This window comes from Macrotis lagotis, chromosome 6, assembly GCF_037893015.1.
Source record: "Macrotis lagotis isolate mMagLag1 chromosome 6, bilby.v1.9.chrom.fasta, whole genome shotgun sequence".
NCBI classification, from domain to species: domain Eukaryota; kingdom Metazoa; phylum Chordata; class Mammalia; order Peramelemorphia; family Peramelidae; genus Macrotis; species Macrotis lagotis.
The window spans coordinates 47,556,868-47,581,968 of NC_133663.1; positions in this window are offsets into that span (position 1 = coordinate 47,556,868).

The following is a 25,101-nucleotide window of genomic DNA, read 5'->3' on the forward strand; positions in this document are numbered from 1 at the left end:
CTAAATTTTAGTGAGGCAAAATTGCATAAAGTCATCAGTTTCACTCTCTTTTCCAGAATTATCAAAGTCAAGATGACTTCTTATGACAGGATTCTGTGGATGACCTCAGTATTCTGAATGTTTGACTAAGCCCCTGTTTCAGTCACCTTCATCGCTGATGGAACAAGTTATGTGCCCATTCTGTCAGAGGGCATCTTCATATGTTTAGGGTATACATTCTCTAACTCACTGATGGGTTTGAAGTCTGTCAGTTATCCCTAACATGGTTTATCCTGTCATTTTACTCTCGCCTGTAGGTCCAAGAAAGTATAGCATTTCCAGTGGACACACCAGTTTGCTTAAGCCAGAATGTTTTGGAAAGCACTTTTCTGTATTGTCAGTAACTGCCATAAATCTCTATAGTCATTCACCAGTGAAAGGTATGGGCAAAGGCAGAACATGTGAAGAGTCTACCTTTAGCTTAATGTTATTTTTTTTTCTGTTTTTGCAAGACAAATGAGGTTAAGTGGCTTGCCCAAGGCCACACAGCTAGGTTATTATTAAGTATCTGAGGTCGGATTTGAACTCAGGTACTCCTGACTCCAGGACCAGTGCTCTATCCACTGTGCCACCTAGCTGCCCCAGCTTAATGCTAATTAATTGTTTCAAATAATTTTTTTTGTTTTCACATTACAGAATGCAATCAATTCTATAATATAGTTTCATATAATATTTTGTTATGTAATTTGCTTCCATGAAAAACTCACTCATATACCCATATTAATTCTCTTTTGGGGGGAGGGTGAAGGTAGAGGCAAACTCAGTTTTTAATTAGAATGAAGTTTGATTGACATCCAAATCTAATCATCATATTTTTCATTTTAAGTATGTCCTTCTATTTTGTGTTAGATTCTTACTGAAATAAGACCATAATAATCTAAAATGATCATATTTGTGATCACTTTATTTTAATTTTTTAGTTAATATCTCTTGAATTAGTAATTCATTTATGGAATTATGAAATGGGAGGCAAACATGTCTAGCTCTTAGGATGGATATTTTTATTTCTTGCTCTTTGTCATCAAAGAAGACAATCACTATGTTAGAGACAAGTTACAGTGTATCTGACTGTGGCTAATCAGAACAATATGAACTTGGAGTGCTCTACACAGGTTGGGCACAGAAAATCCACGTGAACACTTGGGGTAGGTTCTCTAAACTTGTACATCTATCTCATGGTTCCTTGGCGCTGCTTCCATTCTGCCTTGCTTATAGAGTACAGCATCCTCTGATGAGGGCACACCATGCTGGGTGGTCATGTGCCAGTGTTTCCTGTGCTGCAAAATCAATTCCAAAGTTCTTAAGAAAGATCTTAGGAAAGAGAGTGTCCTTTTATCATTTTGCTGACCCCCACTGTGAACACTTGCCCTGAGTGAGTTCTCCATGAAATAGTCTTTTTGGCAAGTGTACTGCTGGCATTTGAACAACAGGACCAGCTCATTGGAGTTGCTCTCTCTGTTTGAATGTTTGGCAGTTTAGCTTGAGAAAAGACCTCAGTATTCAATATCTTATCCTGGTTCTTAGGAAAGTCACAAGGAAAGACTGCAACTGGCCACGAGAGATGGGATGATAATCACAATTTAATTAAATATAGAAGTATTAAGGGCAAAAAGATTATAAAGACAGAGGTAAGTAGTAAAAAACATACAGAATTAAATGGAGTGGTTTGGATATGGGGGAATGGGATGGTGAAAAAATATAGTGTGAGGAAGAGGGTAATATGGGGGGGGGGAAGATAGACTATCACTTGTGGAAATATGGATAAGAGTTGGGAGCAGTATCATGGACCTGATGAATATGGAAGGTTTGAAGTCTCCTTTCTATGTTTGGGGGGGGAGGGGAATAGACCAACTCCTTTTGGTGCCATTTTAGGGTTAGTTCATTAACATATCCAAATCACCCAAAGATATTGGTAAAACTTTAAAGTTTTAGCTGAAAATTATCAGCACTTTTTGATGTTCTACTGGTCTTTATTGTGGATGTCTCAATATGTCTAGAATTTTCATATTACAGGGCCAGAAACCTTGATATCTATGCCAAGATAGTTTATCCAATTCAACACATATAGCAGGATACAAATTTTGGACATTATGTGATACAAGCTATAAACTATGCTCCTTTGATTTTTGGGAGTTTGTAAATAAATTCCAGGTTTCCCTTTGCAAGCTCATTTCCTGATATTGCCCCATTATATGGGCTATATATAAATTACTTACTATTTGGATTAGAAAGTATGTGTCTGCCATTACTATGCAATATCATGTTAGCAATGTTAGCTTTAGAAATAAGAAAAGAAGGGGCGGCTAGGTGGCGTAGTGGATAAAGCACTGGCCCTGAAGTCAGGAGTACGTGGGTTCAAATCCAGTCTCAGACATTTAATAATTGCCTAGCTGTGTGGCCTTGGGCAAGCCACTTAACCCCGTTTTCCTTGCAAAAACCTTAAAAAAAAGAAATAAGAAAAGAAAAAGAAATCGAAGGAATTATAATTGGCAATAAGGAAGCAAAAGTTTAATTCTTTGCAGATGATATGATGGATACTTAGAGAACCCTAGAAAATCAACTAAAACCTACTTGAAATAATTACCAACTTCAGTAAAGTTACAGGATATAAAACAAACACACAAAAATCATCAGCATTTCTATATATGAACAATAAAGTCCAAGGACAAGAGATAGAAAAAGAAATTCCCTTTAAAGTAATTGTAGACAATATAAAATAATTGGGAATCAACTTCCCAAGCAAACTCAGAAACTAATTGGAAAAATATCAATTGCTCAAGGTTAGGTTGAACTAATATAATAAAAATGATAATTTACCCAAATTAAATGACTTATTCAGGATGCTAACACTCAAACTACCAAAATCCCTATTTTATAGAGCCAGAACAAAATTCATCTCCACTAACAAAAGATCAAGAAAATCAACGGAATTGATGAATAAAAGTGCAAAGGAAGGTCAGTTATCTGTACCAGATCTAAAACTGTATTTATAAAGTAACAGTCATCAAACTTCCTAGTATTTGTTAAGAAATAGAGTAATGGACCAATGGAATTGGAGTAGGTATATGAAAGAAATAGGAATAAATGACTATAGCAACTTTGTTTGACAAACCCAAAGACATTACCTTCTTGGATAAGACAATTGACAAAAAATGTTGGGAAAACTGGAAAATAGTATGGCAAAGACCCACATCTCACATCTTATATCAAATAGGGTCAAAATGGGTTTAGTATTTAGACATAAGGGGTGAAATCATGGACCAATTAAGAGAACAAGAAATACTCTATCTGTTGAATCCATGGAGAGGAGAAAAATTTATGGCAAAAGAAGATACAGAGAACATTATAAATTGCAAAATGGATGGTTTTTTTGCACAAATAAAACCAATGTAGCAAAGATTAAAAAGAATGCAGAAAGTTGGGAAGTAATTTTCAATAGCTAGTTTTCTGATAGAGGGATCATTTCTAAAATATGTAGAGAGAACTGAAGAAAATATATAAAATTACTAGTCATTCTCCAATTGATGTATGGTCGAAGGATATGAAAAGGCAGGTTTCAAATGAAGAAATTAAACAATTGAAATTTGAGGGAATCTCAGTCAATTGGGGAATGATTAAACAAGTTATGGCATATGAATATTATAGGGTATTAATATTCTGTAAGAAATTTGGAGTGACTGGACTTTAGAGAAGAATGGAAAGACTTACAAGAACTGATGCTGAGTGAAGGGAGCAGAACCAATAGATCATTGTACACATTAACAACATTGTGAGATGATCAACAAAGATGGATGCAACTCCTCTCAGCAGTTCAATGATCAAAGACAATCCTGAGAGACCTGCTATGGGTATTGCCATCCACATCCAGATGAAGAAAGCTATGGAGTCTGAATGCAGATCAAAGCATACTATGTTCACTTTTTAAAAAGCTCTTTTAGATATTTTTCTTTCTTTCTTTCTCATTTTTTCCCTTTCCATTAATTCTAATTTCTTTTTTACTATATAATATGGAAATATGTTAAGTATGATTCCGCATGTGCAATTTTTATCAATTTGTTTGTTGTCATGGTGGGGGGAGAGAAGGGAGGGTGGTAGAAAAAAATGTGGAAGTCAAATTTGCAAATGGATCAATGTTGAAAACTGCCATTGTAAGTAACTAGAAAAAATAAAATATAATTTCAATTGAAAAAAATAAGGAAAAGAAAAAAGAAAATGTGTGTTTGTTTGTATGGGGAGGTAGTCAGGAGACCAGAACAAAATAAAGGTTTTAACACATCTTTGATTTCATCAATATAGAAAATTACAGTATGGAAACTTCCTTCATAAATGTAGATTGGCAACTCCAATGCAACTTATAGTTGCTGAGAGTTTCCCAGGAGCACTGATTATTCATGATGAAAAGCTTTGTGTTCTCAGAGATATTCTTTTTCAAAGATAGAATGTAAGCACTAATCTGCCTAATTCCAAGAACGATGACCTACCCATTTGATGCTACTATTGCTATATTTTAAATTATAACGAAAAAAAGCTAAGAACAATTTGTTCAGGTTTGTTTTCCTGAAACCTTGTTGCTCATTGCTCATTAAGTTGTTCTTGTCCAGATCAATTCCATCATTACTTCTTCTCCTTTTTTTCAGTATTGATGTTAAGCTAACTGGCTGATAATTTCCTGGATCTCCCCTTTGGCACATCTTGAAAATTGGAATGATTATTGTAATAATTATTTTCTTGACTCTCTTTGAAGTCCATTCATCATTTTCTATTTTCTTCAGTGCTTCTGACTTAAATAGAATCTCTTGTAAACATATTATTCATAAAAAGTAAACATCTTATGGTGAGGATAATATTCATAAATGGTTCTCAGAAAAAGGAAATTAACTTTTCATTTAAAATTACTTTAAAATGGGCTAAAATGCTAAATCAGAGGTAGTTTGTAAAAAAATAAAAGCATTAACATCTATATAAACTCTATTTTTCATACTCATTAGTATTACTATGTATAAGAAAGTGAAGAAATTATTAAAATAGTTTCCTTATGAAGCACAATGGAAAAGTACAGTTTCCTTAGCCTGGTTTCTCAAATATATTGGTAATTGATTTTAGTTGGGACCCGAAGTTAGCCAGGGCAGTTAGGTAGTGCTACTAGGTCTGAGGTCAGGAAGATCTGAGTTCAAATCTGTCCAGACTACCAGTGTGGCCTTGGGCAGGTCATTTAACTCCTATTTGTCTCAGTTCCTCATCTGTTAAAAAATGTAGGCATATACTGGACGAGGAAATGACAAACCACTTCAGTCTCTTTTCCAAGAAAACCTCATGGACAAGACCATGGGATCATGAAAATTTGGACATGACTGAACTACATCAAAGATAGTCAGTGGAGTTGGGGAAAGAGAGCATTCTAGATTTAGGATAAAGTCAGAAAAATATATATTATAAATATGTGTATGTATGATTATGTATATGAAATCAATTCCACGGCCACATATATGTTTATCCGTGAATATCTCTACTTATATTTACACATATGTTTATACATGCATGTCTACACACATGCATATCTACATATGATGCGCACCACCATTTTGTGAAATACGTGCTGTTATTATTTTCATTTTATAGAAGACGAAACTGAGGCTGAGAGAAGTTGCAGCACTTGTCCAAGGTTCCCCATCCGCACAATATCTAATTGGGGTTTTAACTCACTTCTAGAGAGATAGCTTCTCAAGTGGAAAGAGAACTAGTTTGGAGATTAAATGACCCTGGTTCAAATTCTGTCTCAAAGATGTACCATGTGATCCTGACTAATCACCTAATTCCTTTGAACCTTAGTTTCCTCAACTGTAAATGGAGGCAGTTGGACCAGATAGCCTGAAATATCCTTAACAACTGAAAATCAGTGAACTTGACATCTATGTGTCTCCATTTTTTGTGTTTCATATGTCTTCATGTCTACATAGTCACTGCAAAGTCACAGCTAGGAAGAAGGTTAGGGATCATTTAATCCAGTCCCTTCATTCTAGGAAACGGAAAATGAGAGAAAAGGGACTTTTCCTAAGATCACAAAGGTTCTTCAACTCTTTCATCCTGACTACAACTGGCTGCTTCTCCATTAGCTACTTTAGGATCTTAGAGAATGAACAAACTGGAGAGTACTGAGAAGCTGAAGATGGAGGAGAGATCTGAGCAAGAGGAGGGAGGAAGACTTCAGAAAGGGCCAGCCAGCAGGGCTGAAGACAAACTATGCTGACTTCACAGTCATGCCTAGCATCAGCTACTGTTTACCTTCCACTGTACCCTGGCAGAGGAAAGCTGTGAATGAAGGTATTTTTATCACATACATGCTGTACTGTCAAGGCAGAAGCATTAATCTCATTGCAGTACGCCAATGCTCTTTTGGGTGATTTATGAAGATTTTTTTTGTTTGTTAGCTTAATGTGGCCAACTTTGGAATATAAGGTACTCCATCCCCAGAGGATTAATTAACCAAGATTTCCCTGTACTTAATTAGTGTTCCTCAGTTAACCATAGCCAGATGGTATGACTGACCAAATGAAATCTCTATATAAAGCAAAATGATAGAGGATTTTGGAAAAACAAACAAACAAGCAAAACAGAACTACCTGCCTAAAGTAAAATGTGATTGACTATTTGTGTTTTTTTTAAAGGTGCCAACTTAGTCATTACCATGGGCTTGAAAGCTGGAAGAACTTTAGAGATCATCTAATCCAACTTCATTTAATACATAAAGAAATCAAGAAACAAATGACTTATCCAGGATGACAAAGGTTTTAAATGGCTAAGCTTCCCTAATTCCATATTCAGCATCATTTCCCTTCTGATGAATTACATAAAATACCTTAACATGATTGAGCTTAACTCTTACTTTCTAGATGAGGAAATGAAGGCTTAGAGAGAGGTGTTTTGTTCAAACTTGCTAGTTTTTTACAGTTACAGTTAGTTATAGAAATGGAATTGGGATCTAGATTTTTAGACATAGTTGAGTTACCCTGTCAATGGTAACTTCTATCATTTCCATTTATACAATGTCATGTCAATTATAGAAGTCCCCAAATCAACTCAATGATTGAGACTAATAGGGTTTTGAAAGATCTTGAGAGGTTGGAGTGTTGGGCTAAATTAGGGAGAAAATTAAGAGGAATAAAAAATGAGAGGGAAGGTCATGGCTAATTAGTACTTTACCTGAAAACATCAGTAAAATGGCTTTCCCCTCACAAAAAACCCAACCATTTAGAGATTTAAATGGACTTTAACCTCCATTTGAGTCAGCATCTAATACAAGTCAGAAAGGTTGCTGTTTAAGAGGAGGAGGGATGAGGAGACGAAGATCCCATTGTACTTTGCTCTGATCAAATCACATTTAGAGTATTGTATTTACTTTTGGGGGCTCCACATCTTAGGAAGGACATCAGTAAACTGAATTTAGAATCAGAGAACCCAGATTCAAATTTTATTTCTGTCATTTACCACTTTTGTATCTTTGGATTGGACCTTTCCAGACTTCACCATTCTCTGCAAAATAAGGCTTGGTCAGGGGGGGGTTTTAATATCTCCTCCAGCTTTAAAACTGTGATCATATTTTTATTTATTTTGAGGTTATAGCTATATATTTGTATATATTTAAAATATGTGGTTATATTATTTTGAAATTGTAGTCACATTTCCATATATTTCTTAAGGTGTGTGTGTGTGTGTGTGTGTGTGTGTATGTGTGTGGTTGTGTGTGTGTTGGACATGAAGGATGAAAGGAAAGTATATATATATATATATGTATATATATATATATATATATAAAATACCATATATATACATATATATGGTATTTTATTATAAAATGAACCATTGATCTAGAAAAGGGGGCTCTAAATTTAGTTTCATCCCTGACTGACTCCAATATTTTTCAGCAATCTTAAAAAAAGACAAAATGTCTTTTACTGATTTTCTTTCCCTAGAGTTAGATGGCCATGTTTGCTTGGCATCACTCCTTGAACAGAGAGAAAGCTCCATAAAGCATAGGTAAATTGAATTATCTTTGTTCTCTTTAAAAATGTACTGTTTTCAGTCTAAGATTTTTTTTATTTGGCTCTTGGAATATGGAAATGAAATATGCAAGCTTTCCTAGAATTATTTCCAGTTTGAGGATAGAGCTAGGAGGGAAAGTGAGCCCCAACTTCTAAGACTAGGTAGCAACTACAGAAACGTAAGCAACTCCAGGGTCTTGGAGCTGGGTGTATTCTTCTAATATGTGATCTCCATGATGAGTTACATGCAAAGTTGCAACTGTTTGAAATTTATAGTGTTGCCTGGGTAATTAGAGGCTTGTGTAGAGTCATACAGCTAAGTCAGAGGGAGGATTTGGATTCAGATCTTCAGGACTCCATGGTCAGTTCTTTACTCATTTTGCCAAGTAACCACCCTTAACCTAAACTCTATAGCTTATTCAGAATACAAGAAAATAGGATGACCACTTACCTCTAAGAACATGTTTGTTTTAGCTAACAAAATTTTATGTCTCAAATGCTTGAATCACTGCATCTCCATAGTCACTCTTTCATACCTTTTTATAGTTGAAGAAAACTGAAGGAGAAATAAATTTCATAGGGGAAGTTCATTCTGTTTATCATTGATTTAAAAGGCATCCTTGCTATCTTAACAATCTGACTGATTTTCCTCTTGTTTCTTTTTTTTTTTTAACATGTGGCACAAAGCAGTTGTGATTTTCAGTTCTGGTAATTGTAAAGAGTGGATTCTGTGGGGTAAGTTGTGGTTGGGGCGATTTCTCAACCACTAAGATGTTGTTTGCATTGCTTAATAGTGTCTGAAATCGGTATGGGACTAATGTATAGTTAATCATTTAAAGACTGTCCTTTTCTCACATAAAGCATGGGGTTTTTTAGAGAGCAAATTTAAATACAATTTGTGCTAATAACACATTACAGTAGACATTTGTACCTAGGGGAAAAGGGAAGGAACTTTAATGGGTTTTAAAGTATACTGCAATGCAAATCCATTTGTGGCACTGCTGTATCTTGAAATTTTCTTTTGTTTTTAATGATTTATGTTTATTTTTAATTTTAATTTTAACTTTTGGAGTTGCCTTATAGAAATGGTAAGCAGAAAGTTCCATAGTTTTAGTCTTACTTGTTGCTTATGATGGAAAGGGAATTCTTATTCAGTGTGTACTCATTTGTTCCTTGTGAGATTCTGTGAATTAATTGCTCTATGTAGTGTGATTCTTTGACATCTGGAGATAATGGCATCATGGTGATTGCCTCAGTAGGCTAGTAGGCTGTTCTTGGTTCATTTATTTGTTTATCCACTTATTTATCTATTTATTTTCTTCATATATTTATTTTTTTTTAGGTTTGGACCTTTAATTTCATTGGTGATGGAACTTCCAGTGTGGACAAATTGTTCCACTGATAAATGTAGGGAATTTAGGAGCATAGAATCACAGATTTACAGTCAGAAGGGACTTCAAAGATTATCTGCCAGATTCCCCCAATTTTACAAATGAACTCAAGGATCAGATGATTTAAGTGACTTGCCCATGGTAATAGAGACAGAAGTGTGACCAGTGGAATTGAACTCAGGTTTTCCTGAGTCTTTCTGACTCCAAGTCCACTGGAGAATTTTCTAGGGGTGGAAAGAGTGTACATGACAGTTTCTACTTTAGATAGGACTTGCTTCTAGCTCTCCCTGACTCCTTTATGTGCACACTTGTTTCTCAGGGACTTAAAGATGTTTCAATAATATTCATTGGTGCTCAAAGAAAGAATCAACGAGCCACCATTTTTAACAGAAAGGTTATCATGTTTCTCCTTTGAAAGCTAAACCTATTGCCAGAAAAACTAAGTGTGACCATGAACTGCATCTCAGAGAATTTTCTTAGTTTCTTAATTATCTAACCCAAGTTAGAAGCATTAATCAGAAGCAAGTTTCTGTGCCACAGCTAAGCATATGACAAAAAGAAATTAGCCTTTCTCTTAAGTACCTTATATTCTATATTTTATAAACCTCAAAATACTATGTAAATGTGATTGATGTATTTTTCTCTTTTTTTCCCATCTTTTTTTTTTAGGTTTTTTTGCAAGGCAAAGGGGTTAAATGGCTTGCCCAAGGCCACACGGCTAGGCAATTATTAAGTGTCTGAGCCTGGATTTGAACTCAGGTACTCCTGACTCCTGGGCCACTGTACCACCTAGCTGCCCCGATTGATTCATTTTTAATGAAGATGAAGATGAAAATGAGGAGGATGAGGCACTGTGATCCAATGGATAGCAAACAAACCTCAGAGTGAGGGAGATCTGTGTTCTAGTTTTATTTCTGATCCATTCTGATTTGGGGAGAAAGGACAGATCATTTAGCTTCACAAGGGTCCCGGGCAACTTTCTATGGCTATGCTTCTCTGTATTACTGGAGGGAGTTGTGTCACTTTGATATCCTTACACCAATAAACTTGCTGTTTCAAACATACTATTTATAGTTCTACTAGGTTAGAATGAGGGATAATGACTTATTGATTTACAATTTTTATATGATAATAGATCAACTGAAAGACCTGAGAAAGGAACATTAGAGTATTTTAATATAAAGGACATCTCGACATCAAACACATAAAATACTGACAAAGTCAACGGAGAGTAAATTTTCTTGGACAATTCGTATATAGTGGGGGGCCAAGGAATGGAGTCGAAGAGGTTGACTTTTGGTGAAACTCTCCTTCGTCAGAGTTCTCACCTGCCCACTCTTACCTCATTTGCTATAATTATTCTTTATTTCATTACCAACTCTGAACCTTGTCCCATAATTATTGATGGGGGAAAAATGGGCGGATTTGGCCAGAGACCAGTGCTTGGAGCGAGCAATTAAGCATGTAAAGATTAACAAACCAGTTTGTGTTTGGAAGCGGAAGGGAGGAAATAAGGAATGAGAGGTGTGCTAACACAGTATCTTGAATAGATAGAGAAAGAAGGTTCAGAAGAAAAATCATTTTTAAGACTGTGGCTCAGCTGTCCTCTGACTTAATCTTGTCCAAATAGGTCTAATCACAAAGGAGGCTAGGAAGAGAAGTAAATAACTCTTATGTTTATTTGTCTGTGGTCATTACAGACCAGAATATTTTAATTAATTGTTTAATCCAGTTAGTTTAATGAGGGATTCTGGGTGATGGGATGGACCCTATTTAGTGTTCTTTGTTGTTGGGGAAGCATACCAGGTGACAGGACATCCTGTAGTCTGGATGACCTGCTTTCATATTTGTCTCAAATATTTCTTAGCTAGATGACCCTGGGCAAATCATATCATCATTCCATATATCAGTTTCCTTATCTGTAAAACTAAGGATTAGGTTCAGTGGTCTCTAAGGGACATTCAAGTTCTATCTATGATCCTATCAAAATGTCTTTAGTTCTTACCTTCAAATTAGTATTGTCACTACACATAGATTTTTTCCAATATATTTATTTGTGTTTTAAAAATTACCATTGTTTTTGCAGTATCTATTCTAAACAGTATCAACAAACTTGCTAGAATATATTTTTAAGAGTCTTAATCTGAGAAACTCTGATATCTTGCAAAATAAACAGATAATTTATCTCTGTCTAAATCTATATATGATGTCTTAATAGCTAGTTATTTTTTTTCCAGTAATTTTCAAAATTGTTAGAGACACAGACTTGTATGAAAGCTAGTGACCTTTATTAGGAAGTAGTGAAAAAATTCCATGCAGCTGTTTTGTTTTAAGTGTTATAGCTACTCCCAAATATATTTTCAATCAGGTTGGATAAAGGCTTGGCAATGGAGAGGATGCATGTAAAAATCACATGTACATACATACATCTAAAGAAAGTCTTTTAATAATTCTGAGTGGTAAAAGTTAAATAAATGATTTAAGTCTGTAAGATATTTTATATATTAAAGAATGCACCGAAACCTCCCTCAAATAATGAAGTTACACTAAAACTATCATTTTATTAGTACTGCTTCGATCAAGGAGTCTTTCTGTAAACTTGTTTTTATTTTTTTTACTATTTTGATGACTATATTTCATTACAATTTATTTTCTTTGCAATCTTTTTTATTTTATTCCATGTTTTTAAAAACATTGCTCTGAGAAGGGAAGAAATAAATATTTTATTATTTTTGGCATTGAGCGTAGTGCTTTTTACCCAGACTGCTAAGGGATCCATGAATTAAACCCCAATCATGGAAATTTAACCCATGCTATATTTAATCAGAATACATTTAATTAATATATAGATACATTCTTACTTTGTTGGAAAGGATTAAAGTCATTTTTACATGTGTCTGATCTATTAAATGTAGATTAATGCATAGTTTACATATATATACCTAAACACACACACACACACACACACACACACACACACACACACACACATATATATATATATATATATATATATATATATATATATATATATATATATATGGTTATATAGAAGTAAATATATCATATTTTCTTTTGGTGGTGTGGAGTAGGCTCATTAAAATAAAAACAAGTATCAACAAAATCCTAACCGTTAACATTGATCTTGCTTGAATTCAAGCCGTCATCCTGTCATCTTGCTTTTCTTCTATTTAAACTCAGGAACTGGTCAGCAACTACAACTCAATGAATAAACAATTGCAAAAGCCCCCAAGCAACAGGACTGTCAGTATGGTCATCAGTGAAGCGTGAAGAATCTGAATCTTGTTTTTCATAAATTACTTAAATCATTTTTGTTCTTTGATATATTTGCTTCCTACTAATTCATACCATCGTATTCTCCACATGCATGATACATCTGTAAATTGGAAAAACCGTTTTATCTTGAAAGTAGGATGTCACCGTAAACAAGTTATCATCAGTTAAATTGAGCCACCTACCACGCCAGTAATTTCCTTAATTTATTTAGAAAATGCATTCAACACATAAAGATCCCTAGGTTCAAATACAAAGAATTGAAAGAAGTGAATATTTAAAGCAATGATGGGACAATTTCCCAGGATACTGAGTATTTTTGTGCCATATTAATAAAGTCTTGCCTTGATAAGACAAATAAATTAAAAGAGGTCCAGAAACAAAAGCTAACTCTGAATGTCCATCCTTTTGGATTGCTTTGAATCACAGCGTCAGTCTAGCCATTGCTAGATGAGAGTCAGAATATCGACTTTTCATCTTATGTTAATGACACTTCATAGAGACTTGACTTTTCAGTGTCTAGTTGAGAATGTATTGGTTGTGGTTTTTACTATAGGATGGGATTAGGCTACTTGTTACAAAGCCCACTGAACTGGTGGGATTTAGAAATTCCAATTCCTGATTCTCTGGGGCCACAGGTTTATTAAAAACTTCTATCTATTCCCTACAGAGAGATTTAGTTATTTGGAGATTGGAATAGACAATAGGGGGCTGCAAAAAATTCTGTTTAGTAAGGATGGGACTAATTATGCTGAGATCTATGAAATGTGTAAGAGAAGACACTGGGAGGGAACTCTAGTTTGTGTCAGAACCCGGCCAAAACACAAGGAGAGACAAGGAGTTAATAACCAGTAGCTTTGGTCAGAAGGGTTTTAGGAGGCTTGTACATGTCAAAGACATCAACATCAGCTAGTTATCAAGTCAGTGTAAATGAGGTCCTGGGACCAGAACTGGAAATATTCTATCTAAGGAAGCAACTAATGACTGAAACCAAATTGAAGTCAATTGGATTAGGGAGAGATGGGCCAAATTCAAGGGGAAAATGAATGAATAAATGGAAAAGTTTTTTCTTAATCACTATGTACAGAGCAAAAATCCTAAACTTAAAAGCAAGATGTAAAAAAAACCTACTGAAATGCAGAGATTGGATCATAGATCCAGTACTGGAAACAATGAGGAAACTGAGACCTGGTGAGGTAAGTAATGTAGAGTCAGGACTCAAACTGAGGTCCCACAATCTAGATGTCTACGGAGACAAGATATCTGCTTCTGAGGGATCATTGTCCACAGTTTCTTTTGGAGGTGTTAGAAAATGGCAACTGCTCCTAAATTAACTTCATAAAGAAATCACTATATGGAAAATACAAAAAAACTTGTGACATGTAGGATGCTAAATAGTTGTATGACCTTGAGCAAGTCAAATAACCCTGCTTACCTTTGCATCCAGGGTCATATCCAGTTGTTCTGATCCACATCTGACAGTGGTCCCAAATGAGGTTGGTGGCAACTCAAATCCAAGTGCATGTCATGGCATCATCTCCCAAATTTTATGACCTTCAAGAATGAAGGAAAAACATCAACATGTAAGTTATATATTGAATTCTATTTTCCTTTTTTAGTTGTGCAGTAATAAATCTTACCATTTAACTGTCCATTTAAAGAGCATTTGCTACTAAATTGGATGAGATGAAAGAGGGAATAAATAAGAGGATCTGGTTCCCTTTCTGGTCTTTAAAATGATCACATTAAACCCAGAACCTGGGCAAAATCAGAATTGTAGGTACAGACCCACCAGAGGGAAAAGCAAGCAATCCATGAGAGCAAGTTACAAAAGTAACTCATTTCAATAATAGTAGAAGTTGGAAAAAACTAGCGCTAACAATAGAGGCTACCTGTAAATTCAGGAGATTCATACCTCTGGAAAAAAGTAAATTATTTAGATTTTTCATTTAGGAAGCCTTAATTAAAAGCATCCCATTGTGTCACCAGGGAACAATGGGAATTAGAACAAAATATATACTGATTCATAGAAATTCAGAGCAGGTAAAAGAAAGAACAGATAAGAAATGAGGCATTTCTTACAGTCAGTCAGGAAAATCCCCTGACATTTCCAAATAACTTTCCTGTGAAGTTTGAGAGTGAGATTTCCCCAGTGTCAGTCCTTTCTTATAGGATTCCCAGAGGATGCCATTTCCAAGGAAATCTCTGGAGAAATCTTCAGGCAGTAATTGTCATTTGGCTCAAATGATCCTCCAGGGATTTCTCAAATCTAGGCTTAAACAAATTAAACTTGCTTTTATTTACAGTCTCTTTACCTAACTTTCTACAAAGCTATCAATCTCTTAAATTGACTTCTCTCCCCTTTCCCTAGTTCTGCCTTAATTACCGAAAACAGAATGCATGTTTCCTGTTGAAAACACAATTCTTTAGTTCTCAAGATCATTTTGCAAAATTTTTTCCTGGGATTTTTCATGAAGCCTCTATTTTTTCCATAAGATGTTCCTTTTGACTGGACTCCTCTTTTGTCCTCCACCATAGGAGATATAATCTCCTCTTTCTCATCTTGAATCCCTGCTTCTCCTGCCTCCCTTTTTTCTGCTGCCATCCTTCCACTCCAGAGGCTGCTGCAAATATAGTTTCAGTTTTGTATTTCAATTACTAGATAAGAAAGCTGCAATAGAAATAATTTCCTTTAAAAAAATCTCAATAAGAATCAAGAGAAAATTCTGCAATCATACTTTAATAACAAGAAAAATAACCATGACCTCTCATGACTTGTACTTAGATTTTTTTTAATTCTCTTTTGCGTACAACTTGGAAGACTATTGAGAAAACAAGCTACTCATTTTATGAGAGAAAATCAGAATGAGACTGCATGCCAGAAAGAGTTTTATCCAGCATATTTTTTTGGCTCCTACTGAATTTGATATTTGATGTAAGCATTAGACACATGTGTTGATTTCTCAAGCTCCCTAGGGAAAATGGTCTGACTTTTAGAGGATAATGGTAATGAGATGGACTATTTGATCACAATTTACCTTTTTGCCTTACCTCTGCCTTCATACTTATTTTATATTTGGAAATGCCAATAAACATGTTAAAACCACTGATGTACCCCCCCAACTTCTTGGTTTATCAATTTCCACTGCAGTTATCTTCACTCCTTTTCAGTTATGGATTAGTCACCACCAACTGATAATCAGACAAGGTTTGTCAAAAAATTTTACACTAATTTACATTATATTATAAATATTTACTTTCATTTCTGTATATTCACAACAATGTGAAATGCTACAGTTATCATTCCTATTTTTATAAACTTGATTTTACAGATGTGCCTTCCTAATAATTTGGCTAGAAGATATGGGAGCTAACAGTATTAGGACATGACAAACAAAGGATTCAAAGGGGAAAATTGGATAGCTGAACTTGACAACTATAGTATCAGAATCGACCCCCGTAGTAACATTTTTTGGTAGTTGCTCTGAGTTGGCAGCAAAATGACTAGCCATCAATTGGACAATGGTTAATCAAGTTGAGATGCATGTTCTTCCGGCTTTTCTGACCTTTCTTTCTTTCCTATGTTGTATCATCATACATTTCCTACTCACTGAGGTCAATGTTCTCCAAGATTGTCTTCAAGGACAGCCCTCTTCTCTTTTCTTTATATGGTCTCTTTTCAGGTATTCCTAATTTCCATTGTTTCTGTAAGCCTGGAAGCTAGACATGGAAGCTGAGAAGCTGTGGTGAAATAATTGAAGAACCTGGAAGCAAAAGAGAAATTCTTTTGCCCTAATATCTGCTAAATCCCAATAGTAGCCACTTGCTGAGCATCTCTTCCTGCATTTCCCATTGGCATTCTAAATAGAACTGATTATTTTTCCCTTTAAAACCTCTTCTCCAAATTTTCCTCCTGTAATTGAAGACCTCCCAGTCTCACAATCAGTTAATTTTACAACCACACAATTATGGCATCCTAGACTTCGAGCTGCAAGTCAGCATTTGAAATAATATATTCTGAGACCTTCCTCCTAGGTATGATGTACAGAGGGAAATTACTTCACTTGGGTGACACTGACAGTGGAGACAATATTTAAAATCAAGTTAGACATAATGTACTTTCTATTGTGCCTTCCACAGCTTCATGTTTCTTTATCACTGATTTTTCTCTCTTCCTCATCCTTCACTTACAATTAGTTATCAAGTTCTTCTTTTCTTCTATTTCCCTCATACATCCCCTTCTAATCATTCCTTCTGCCACTATCTTAGTTCACTTCTCATCTAAAATATTGTAATAGCCTAATTCAGTTGGCCTTTCATTCTTTTGTCTTTCCAGTCCAACTCAATATAGATGCAAAGTAACCTTCCCAAGGTATGAGTCTGACCATGACTCTCTCTTTTACTCAGATTTCTTTGGTGGCTCCCTGTTACTGTCATGATAAAGCATTAACTTAGCCTGATATTTCAAATCCTTTATAATCTGGCTGCAAATTATCTCCTGGACTTGTTGCATGTTATTTGTCCTCATGCACTCTATGTGCTGTGCCAAGATCTTGGCATTCCATTTCTGACCTTGCGGCCTTCACAGAGGCTTTCCCTCATTGCTAGAATGCACCATCTTCTTTTTTGTCTTAGAATCATCTCTTTCTGAAAAAAACTCAGCTTAGTTTTCCCTTCCTACAGAAAGTCTTTCTGTAGGAAGAAAGAAGGATCAAATAAGTAGGAGGAAATTGCATCTCAACTTGTTTAACCTTCGTTCAATGGAAGGATATTTACTTTGCTGCCAGTTCATTGCAACTACCAAAAGTGACAGTGCTTTTTTCTTCCATCAAATGTTGTTCTATTTATCTTTGTCTAAATCATATCTCTCAATAGAACATCTAAGTTGCTTGTAGGTAGATTCTGTTATTATTCCCTCCCATGTGATCTGCCATTAAAAACACTAAATTAAAATTTTAAATGCCCAACTTTATTGTGTTCTAAAACAATAAGACTTCTAATACAATTAAATTGATTAAAAACTTTTTATTGAGTTGGGGAATGAGATAAACAATGAAATTGATAAAAATAAATAGCAACCTTTTTATTGAATCCTAAGAAGGGTTAAACCTTCATTAACTTGGTTATCTGGGATTCATTGTTTTTGATCTCTTTAAAAGTGTTATTTTAATCAAGTTTCTTTAGTTAAAAGTTCTTTCCTCTCTATTTTTGGTGGAAGGAAAAGGAACAGTTTGCAAATACTGTGATTTTGACCTGTGTCATAATATTCAATGAAAGATGAAAAAATCTCAAGTAAAAACAAAACGAAGCATCTCAATAACTTCTGAATGGCTTCAGTTTCAGAGAAATGCCCTCTGAAAATCTGGAGAGTGTTGATTTTCCTAAGTTGTTTTTTTGGAGTTTGAGAAGTTTCATTGAGGAAAGTCATTCATAGATGGTCAAAGTGTGATCCTCTCACACCTTTCCTTGATTAATTCTCAGATTGGATTATTGTGTTTCTGACCTTACTTTCACATACTTCAATATTCATTCCACACACACTTAAGATGCACAAACCTCCAACCTTAAAACCCTGAGAGGAAAAACAATTACTTGAGGAAATAAAATAAAGTAACCAGACAATATTTCAAAAAAAAAAAATTGTCAGTGGCCCCTGCTTTATCGAGGCGAGAGTTTGTATGTCTTCGGGTGAAACAACAATAAATGTTTACTATGATTTTTTTTGTGCGTGTATGTTTGTTTTATGAGTGCTTCAGTGCCCATCTGCAGTATTAATGGCTTAACAAGCAAACCTCTGCATTAAGGGGAACTGTTTTCATTTAGATAAATGAAAGCAGTATCAGAGGAAAATGAGGGAAGGTTCACCTTTTAAAAGTGGCAAATTAGATCCAAAGCAGTGCCACAGGCAAATCTCAATTCAATAGGATAAATCTGGCAGCCATGAGCATAAGGTAATGGGCTTTTCAAATGAGGTTTTATTTTTTTTAAATGTATTTTATGTACAACACTGTAACACTAGCCAGGAGAATGGAATACAATCTATGAAAAGGGAAAAAAAAAACTATTCCGCACAAGATAAATTGTATTATCACCTGTCTTCAAATTGTATCAAACAAAGGACTTGGTAAGGATTTCTGGCATTTTCCATCATTTCATGGGGGTTAGATTTTACCTTTCTCCTCCCATTGTAGTCCCTCCTCCTTTATTCATTAAGAAGGAATTAAGTTGATGGAAAATATCCATGATGTAAGTTCAGCCCTTAAAAATAATTTAAGGCAGTTTATTATTTTTCAGGTTTATTTCCCATCATTTAGCAGGTGGCACAATGCCCACATTTATCAATTATGTTATGATATGAATCTCTCTCTCTCTCTCTCTCTCTCTCTCTCTCTCTCTCTCTCCCCCTTTCCTTTTCCTCTCTCTCCCTAGAGGAAGATCACATCTTTTCTTTCCAATTTATTTATTTCTCCTCTAATTTTCAAGATTTCCTCTTTCATCCTTGAGTTTATTTAAAATTGCATATTTAGTTTATTACATTATGTCTTTTAAAAATATTTTGTTAAGGGGCAGCTAGGTGGAGCAGTGGAGAGAGCACTGGCCTTAGAGTCAGGAGTACCTGAGTTCAAATGTTCAAATCTGATCTCAGACACATGATAATTACCTAGCCATGTGGCCTTGGGCAAGCCACTTAACCCCATTGCCTTGTAAAAACTAAAAAAATAAATATTTTGTTGATTCCCTTTCACATCATCACTTCCCAATAATTCTCAATTCCTCCATAATCCTCTCCATACTTTGTAAAATAGAGGTGTAGAGATTGGGTGGGTTGGAGCACATGTCCTATAAAAAGGGGTCAAAGAGCATTTTCAACACCATTTAAAATATAGTTAAACAAGTCAACACATTGACCATATCTGATAATATGTGCTCCTTTCTCTCTATTCTACTATCTCTCTGGAGATAAATTGGTCGTTTGCTTCATCAGTCCTTGGAAGCCACACTTGGTCATTGTACTGATGAGAGATATGGGGTATTTCAGTACTGTTTTCATTTATTTTATTTTTATTTGTTCTTGTAAATATTTTCACATTTCTCTGAATTTTTCATATTCTATTTCTTATGATGTAAAAATATTCTTTTATTTTCATGCACATTCTAAAATTTAGTACAAATATTTCTTCTCTTTCTTTTCTCGCTCTCCTTCAATTTCATTACTTATTTATACACTATAATTTGTTCAGTTGATCTCAGTTGATTAGCATCTCCTTTAATTCTATTTCAACTACTCTGAAAAAATGCTGAAATCAAACATTTTTGGTAAGGGTGGGGATTTTTTTCTGTACCATCATTTTCTTGAATTATCAGACATGATACCATTCTGGTTAGAGGCCACCTGTGTATGGACCTATTCTCCAATACTAGCATTAAAAAAAAAGCACAAAATATAATTAACTAGATTCTCTTGTACTTTTACAGAATTATGGGATTAAGTACTACTGCCATGAGCTTTCTTTTATTCAGACTTTCTTTGTTATTATCTGCTATCTTCTATTTTTTTTTTCTTCTGGGGAAGTGAAGCAACTTTCCAAAGATTACAGAGAGAGGAAGGGAGAACTGGCAAGTGTCCTCTAATGTTTGGAAGATAAAGATTAAATGCTAAGAATCAAACATTATATTCAGTTACTATAACCCATATCCTTCTCTATTGTATTTTCTACTATTTCAGCAAAAGGGAAAAAAATCCTCTTTAGAAGTATATGGGATTGAGAGTTGTAATGCTAGGGAGTAGGAGAAAGAGTAAGGGAAAGGAAATCCTGTTTTCTTTCTTATAAGCTGGGATGGGAGAAATGGTGGCAGGTTGGAATCTGATTTATACTCTTTGTGTCAGTAAGACAAGTGGGGTCTGGGGTTGTAAGGGGCCTTCTGCTCTCCAGGAAGTCACTTACCTAAAGGACTGGATTAACCTAGAATGATCAAAAACTTACTCAAGCAGGAAATAACATTTTTTTTCAACATGGAAATCTCCAAACCAAGCTAAATGGATGAAAGAAAGAGTGGGATTTTATAGTAAGTTGGCATGGTGGGGTTAATGGCTGAAAATGGTGATTTCTAGTTATTCTATGATCATTGTTTCAGGAATGAACCCAGATATGCTTCACCACCTCATTTATACCTCAATTTATTCTCTTAACTTTTCTTAACTTCTTGAGAAAGGGAGTTCAGACTCCCTCCTCTGCTCATTTTTCTATCTGTCCTTTATGTGTTGCTTTCTTATTAGAATACAAGCTTCTTGAGGATAGGGATTATCTAATTTTTATAGTTGTATTTTGCATTACTTTAGAACAGTGTCTAACATATAGTAAGCCTTAATAAAGGCTTTACTAATTTATCAATTTATCTGAGTCTCCCCTGGGCTCCCCTGACAGATGTTGTTTATTTCTGGGGGTGGGGTGTGGGTCCAATAAGGATTCAGCTGTAGAATATGGAGGAGCAGCTGTGATGAGGTGGCTTGAGTCTGTGTATATAATGGGCCTTCCTGTAATTGAGGCTATAATAATCAAGATTACTCTCAAGTGATCATTTCATTAATGGATCCTTGAGGCAGTTTTCATTTTTGTTTTGGAGATTCATTTACTTTGAAACAACTTTAACACAGATAATAATAAAACTCTCAGGTTAAAAAGTATATAAAATGGAAAATTTGCAATTTGAAAAAAACTATATATAAAAAGGTAAATCTGCTGGTACAAAGGAAAGGAATGTGGCTCAGAAAGAAGTTTCATGGGTTCTTATGTGGAGATTTAAAGATTTCAGTGGACAGGAACTCTTATGTGTAGAAATCCTATTGCCAATATCACTAGGTCTGTATTCCAAAGAAAAAGGGAAAAGACCTATAGGTGCAATTATATTTATAGCAGATCTTTTTTGTGGTGGCAAAGAATTGGAAATTGAGGCAATACCCATCAATTGAGGAACAGCTGAATGAGTTGTGATGTGATTTTTGTACTTCATCCTTCAAGAAGACTATGACATCAGGGAAGTGATACCATGACAAGGACATAAATTGGATTTGAGTGAGGGGCTTGTGCCAAGTCACCAGCCTCACTTTCTCCTCCAGAATCCTCTGAATCCAAATATGAGTCAAGACAACTGGATATGGCCTTGGATATGAGGCAATGAGGGTTAGATGACTTGCCCAAGGTCACATAGCTAATAAAAGTCAAGGGACTGAGGTTAGATTCGAATTTCTATCCTCCTGACTCCAAGGTCAGTGCTCTATATGCTGTACCACCTAACTGCCTGAGTTGTGATATATGATTGTGATGGAATGCTGTTGTAAAATAAGAAATGAGAAGTAGTATTGGTTTCAGGAAAACACACAAACATCATAAGACTTATATGAATGCATGCAAAATGAAGTAAACAGAACCAGAACATTGCAATATTACATATCATCTATGAATGACTTAGCTATTCTGATTAATACAATGATCTAAGACATTTCTGAAGGACTTTTGATGAAAAATGCTATCCATCCCCAGAGGAAGGATTGATGGAATCTGAATGTAGATTGAAGCATAACTTTTTCCTTTTCTTATTATGTTCCTATGGAAATATGTTTTGTATGATTTCATTTTAATCAATATCACATTTATTTCCTTCCCAGTAGAATGGGAGACTGGGGGTGAGAGTATTGAGAACTCAATTTTTTAAAATGAATGCTAAAATAAATTAATAATAAATAGAAAAAAGAGAAATTCCATTGCTGCAAGCCATAGATTTATCTATTTATAATACTGGATTTAAGGATTCAGAAATGGAAGCATCTCTGCAGAACCAACCTTGAAGTTAGAGCAGCTAACAAATCATGGATTGCAAGGAATTCTGGAAAATACTTTAATAAAGGCTCTTTGTAGAATATTAGATGGCATACTCTGAACATTTGCTTTTTATCAACTACCAAATTCAATGAAACTCTTTAAATTTGCTGTTTGTTTATTAGAGATGTTGTTCCTCAAATCTAGTCTAAGTTATTTAGCCAGTTCTATGATCCTGGGCAAGTCATTTAAACTGTGACTGCCTTGGTTTCCTTAATTGTAGAATGGAGATAAGAGCAGCACCAGTTTCACATTTGTGAGGATCAAATAAGATATTTGCAAAGTGATAGATGATGTTGATATTCGTCCTTCATTCTCAAAGGAGACCATGACAAAAGAGAGGTGATGCAATACATGCTCCTGAAGGGATTTGAGTGAGGGGGGCTGTGCTAAGTCACCAGCCTCACTTTCTTCCCCAAAGTCAACTGGGTCCAGTGTCCAGATATGAATCAGGATGACTGGAGATGGCCCTGGGATGAAGTGTAGGTGGGTGGTGCACTGGATAGAGCACCAGTCCTGGAGTCAGGAAGACCTGAGTTCATATTCAGCTTCAGATATTTATTTCCTTAGTTATGTGACCTTGGGCAAGTCACTTAACCCTTATTGCCTGGCATCCAGGGTCCTTTACAGATGTAAAGTGATCAGTCAGTATCTGATGCATAGTAGGCACTGTATAAAGACTTATTCCCTTACCCTTCTATTCATTGTATTGCTAGTGATTATTCACTTAGATCTTCTTTGTCTTAGACTAAATATAAAGGCAACAGAGAATAAATTTCTGTCTGAGTAAGGACAGAGTTGTAGCCTACTGAATTCTTTTTCTAAATAATTTCTAAGTAAATAATGCACAAAATGGTCCCAAGCAGAGCTTGGAAGGGACAGGTAGAGTGAAGTTTTTTTTTTAACATTCAAAAAACAAAATGGAGAGTGCTTTCTGAATTTTTTTCTTGGGAACTACATGTTGATTTATTTACCCTATACTTATTTATATCTGTGTCTATGTCTGTATCTATATCTACATCTATCTTTATCTCTATCTCTATCTCTATCTCTAATCTACCAAGGTCTTGAGGACTCTGCGTATTCTAGTTATGGCTATAGTCCCAAGCCCATAAATCCAATCCCAGAATCCATGTTACTGATCGAAAAGGGAGGCAGCAGTCTTTGCATGGTTCAATTGAAACCCAACAACACTATTGGGGAACAGATACATCTTGCAGCATAAACTCTATTAAGGTCGGGTCACTAACATTTTTCAGATCTTGAGGAGGAACATTTGCTTAGAAACCACATTTACAGGAAGAGAAAAGTAGTTTCAGTAAATTCACAAATTCAATTCAGCTTTACCTTTTACTAAATGCCTACTCTGTACAAATCATGTTGTGCACGCTACAAAGACAATAGGCTGAAAATGAATTTGTCTTCAGAGAGATTGCATGCCATAAAGTAAAGCATACACTCTCACTCTTATCCATACCTAAGTACTTATACTATTTACTCAATTGATAAGAGTTTATTTAGCATTTACTGTGTTTCAGGGAGTAACTGCTGAGGATACAAATTCAATGAATGAAAAAAATCCATATCATAGAGGAGCTTACAGTTTACCCTTGAAGGTGCTGAGCCATCAATTTTTCTCATCTTTAAAATGATGTGGTTGAGCTAAATGTCCTCAACTGGTCCTTCCTGGTCTGAATTTATGATCCTACAATCCCGTGTCTAGGGATATTATTCATTCAATGCAAAACCATATGTGCATGTAATTTTTTTTTTCTCTTAAAATTTTTATAGATTCCTTTTCCAGGTAGTATTTTCCAGATGTCTCCACCATACTCTCCTCCGACCCCAAATACATATACCTAATGTGTCTTTCCTGGTAATAAAGTAAAACAGTTAAACACAATGGCAAATGAATGTTATAATCTATATGCATAGGCTTCCTCCCTCCCTTACCATCCAAGGGAAGGAGGGAAGAATATTTCTTTATGGGAACAGCTAGATGGTTTAACGAGTAGAGTGACAGGTCTGGAATCAGGAAGACCGGAAATTAAATCTAGTCCCAGACACTTACTAGCATTGTGACTCTGGGCAAGTCACTTTATCCTATTTGCCTCAGTTTCCCCATCTGTAAAATGAGCTGGTGAAGGAAATGGCAAACCACTTCAGTATCTTTGCCAAGAAAACCCCGAATGGGGTCACAAGAAGTCAGACATGACTGAACAACAACAATAAATATTTCCTTCTCTCCCCTGTATGGTTAAGATGTACCATTATATTTACAAAACATTTTGACTTTATTTCAGTGTCTTTTTGGTTTACATTGCTATAATTATTTTGTATAATCTGGTTCTGATGACTTTCTTCTGAATCAGTTCAAAGAAGTTTCATGTTTTTCTGAATTCCTCATCTTCACCTATCATTTGCTAAGTGATGGGTACCCACTTTATTTTGCCACATTGG